Genomic DNA, 3,959 nt, shown 5'->3' with positions numbered 1-3,959 from the left:
TTTAATGAAATAATGTTTATAAGAGACCCGAGCTAACGAGACTTAAAAACAAAACGGGTGGTAATCTCCCGGAACCCACTAAGTTAACTAGGAGTAATTAACCTAGTTAATTAAAGGAAAATATTTCTAGAAATAAAAAGGTTAAGGCCTACTTGTAACAAACCAAATCATGAGGGGCTAAAGGTGGGTAATTAGAAAAGTGATTTAATTAAAACACTTATATAAAAAAAAGAAATAAAAACACACACAGGTGTGTTCGATCGACAGGAGGAGCAGGGAGAAAGGGGTGAAACCCTAACTCAACAAAACCTTCAAATTGGAGGATCAAACGAAGGCCAAATTCGGATTGGAATATACATAAACGATCACCAAGTCAAGGGGATCGAAAGGTATGTCGAATTTTTGACATTCATGAAGTTGTGAAAAGTCGATTAACTTTACAAGATGCAATTTAGGTATGAATTGTAGAAGTTATGGCAAGATTAGAGATGTATACTTGCTTAGGAGCAAAACCTTAAGTGAAAATTCTGCATATATTGCTATGATTTGAAAACTTAGATGAATTACCACACTTAGATAAGTGGGTTTTAATGTTATGATGAAATTGATGGTCTAACTAGGTTTAGAATCATCATGCATGATGATGTTAAGAAGGTGTTTGATTAAATCATGAATTTGGGTACATGATCATAAATGACTTGAAATAGGTTTTGAATGTTAAGATGAAATTTGGTAAATATGTTCATGGAACTAGGTGTATGAAATCATATTGTCTACCAATTGATAAGTAGAACTTGATTATATTAAGTGTTGGGATAAATGCTAGTGATATGATGAAACGGGTTTTACTCGTGTATGAGGAACCCTTAGTTCTTACAAAAATAAATGAATAAACTAGTTAAGATAATCGTTTAAACTAGTTTATTAGCCATGGAAATGGGTTGCAATTGATGGTTTGAGTCGAATTTGAAAGAACCCTAAACATGATTTTCGTAGCTTTTTATATGTATTTTGACTAATCTTAAAAAAATCATATAAAATCAACCGTGTATACGATTTGGGTGTTCTATACCTTTTCGGAAAGCTTATGAAGTAAATTTTTACTGTTTTCAATCATAAGAAACAAATGTGGTTGTTAAATAGGCCAAATAAGCGAATTAAAACTGCTGTTCAGAACTTGAAAGATGTTGAAAAATGAAAATATAGTTGCTGAGCTGATTTTATAAAAATCATATAAAATCATAGAAAATTCGTTAGAAGGTGTACCTTATATGCTTGCGAAGGTATTGGACCGTTCTACGATCCATCTTTGAACATGTTGATCTAATTCAAATTTTAAGTGGGTCAAAATGGTCAATTACAGCAGCTGAATAGAAAATCGCTGCACATAAATAATGTTCTTATTAACCAAGAAAAAGGCATAGGATTGTATATACTTGCTTTAGGCATGAATTATTGATTGTTGGGAACAAATAGCACTTTATGTGACATGCTTAAAGTGTTTAAAATCACTTACTAACTAGTTGTATAAGTAACTTCACTAACGGGTCAAACGGTTAGTGAATGAAAAGAAATATGGTATCAAACTAGTTGTTGAATATACGGCATGCTTTGATTGATAAGTGTGTAAAAAAAAAGAGGGTTCCATAGGGTGGTGGCCATTATATAGAATAACCAATCTAACCATCTTATGGATGTTATGATATAGTTGACTCTAAACAAGCTAGGTGGGAGCTTGGAAAGGAACGGGTCAAACGGATCATGGATGCAAAGAATGTTTGCGCGGACGCGAGGTAAGTTAAGCTTACACTCTTTTTTTAATTACAATACACTTGTGAATATTGATTGTGAATAATGGTAAGTAATTGGAATATGATGTTCCGGCAAGATACAATGCAAGTCGGGATATGTAAAAAGGTAAGAAACCATGAATTATGGTAAAAGGGGTAAAAAGGTAAATTAGTCATGTAATGACGAACAAATAAAAATGGTTTTGAGTAAAACGAGTTTAAGGGAAAACCGGGATAGGTTTAAAGGGATGAAATGGTAACTAAATACCATCTCATACGGATAAATGGTCATTTAGGCTAAATGGGTCAAATGGTGTTGTTAATACCATTTGACAATTTCATTTGACAATTGCTTGTTGAGTGTTGTAATCACAGGAAACAACATAAACGTGAGTTGTTTTAACTAGAAAGATTTAAAGCAAAAAGTTATGTAAACGGGTCAATACCTTGACCCGAGCCAGGTACGCATAGTTAAGCTGCTAGATAAACATGCAAATATGGGTCAAATAATTAGCGAGAGTCCTTCGTCGTAAATGAGGGACTAAAAATTGACCAAAACGCCCATGATTTGTAAATCGGGCAAATGACCCTTAGAGGTCGTTTAGATACTAGTATTATGATTATGCAACTCTTAGATATATGTAAGAGTTGTAAGTATAAACCTTGAGAGTCAAATGCCTAAGAACGGGTAAATTACGTAGAATGACTATCCAAAGGGTAAAATTTAGAATAACGGTCCATTATGTTAAATCCACTACAAAATAGTTGTTGTGGAATATTAGAGGCTATTATAAAAAATGGAAATACGAAGTGTACAAAGAGAAATGCAAGTTTGATGCTTAAATGCATGAAAACTTCTAAACGGGTCAAAATAAAGTAGGTGGTAAAATGTTGGCTTAAGTGTAATAAAGCAAAACGTAAACCGGGTAACGGGAGCGTAAAATATATGAATAATGGATCCGGGTAATGGATGATAGCTTAGACATGTTAAGAAACGAACCCCAAGCAATTAAAATGAGTTTGGATAGGTTTGGATGCAAATTTGATGAAAAATAAACGTGCAGAGTTGACACAGGGGGGTGAACTTTTGACACGGCCGGGTGAAGGGGCTGTGAAAATATATGTTAAGCTGACACGGCCGGGTGATCTTTTGACACGGCCGGGTGAAGGGGCTGAAAACAAAATATATAATTTCTTGTATTAAATTATTTTGTTCAAATGCCTTGATTTCTAATCTCATATAACTTGTTTAAACTTGTTATTTAACTATCAAAACTAACTTTTAAGTTGGTTTTGATCATAGGTGATTGCCAAGAGTGCCCGGATGAAGATCAAGCTCGAAGAAGAACCGAACATGATAAAGTTAAAAGCTTCCGCGCGGCGTTTCGTCGTATCTTTTAAACGACGAATTCAATTACATTAAGTTCTTTTACTTTTATTGTAAAAGTTTTAGTAAACTCGTATTGACATACTTACGTGTAATTGTACAAACATGCATTTTTACGAAACTTATATATATAATATTGTATTTAGCAAGCAAGGGTGTTACAATCTATCATCAAGATGGGGAATGTTGCAGCTGAACCAATCAAAGGAATAGGAACTGTGAATCTTGTTTTTACTTTTGAAAAATCTTTACTTTTGAACAATGTTTTGTATGCGCCCGGAATTCGAAAGAATCTGTTAAGTGGCATTGTGTCAAATAATTGTGGGTACAAACAAGTATTGGAAATGACAAATATATCTTGTCAAGACATGGTACATTTGTAGGTTTCGGTTATCTATGCAATGGTATGTTTATGTTGAATGTTGATGTCTCTTTTATGAATGAAGCTGTGTGTGTTGCTTCAACTAGTAATGTTAATGACACTGCTTCAACTAGTAATAGTGTAAGACCCTTACCAATATTTAACGTTTTTTTTTTATAAATTTAGACTAAAAATGTGTATTAACGATTACACATACTTATGAAAATACGAGTTTATTTAAAACTTTTCTCAAAATTAAAACAATACAACATAATATAAATGAGTTCGTCGTTTAAAACGACGACGTAATAATGTGCGGAAGCTTGTAACTTGATCGTGTTCGATTCTTCATTAACCTTTATCGTCCTCCGGTACTGTAAATTATACCTACAATTCATAAAACATGAATTGAATTAGTCAT

At 33.2% G+C, this 3,959-nt stretch overlaps 1 long non-coding RNA gene across 1 annotated transcript; it reads left to right on the top strand.

Moving 5' to 3' along the window:
• The first annotated feature begins 230 nt into the window (after positions 1-230).
• On the top strand, positions 231-3,326 carry LOC110916407. Its single transcript, XR_002579714.2, has 3 exons — positions 231-389; positions 1,709-1,793; positions 3,094-3,326. It is a non-coding gene; the product is annotated as an uncharacterized LOC110916407 (long non-coding RNA).
• Positions 3,327-3,959: the final 633 nt, after the last annotated feature.

The sequence above is a fragment of the Helianthus annuus genome, chromosome 16, assembly GCF_002127325.2.
Source record: "Helianthus annuus cultivar XRQ/B chromosome 16, HanXRQr2.0-SUNRISE, whole genome shotgun sequence".
Classification (NCBI taxonomy): Eukaryota; Viridiplantae; Streptophyta; class Magnoliopsida; order Asterales; family Asteraceae; genus Helianthus; species Helianthus annuus.
The sequence above is the reverse complement of the archived record's forward strand: the minus strand, read 5'-3'. Positions and strand labels throughout refer to the sequence as shown.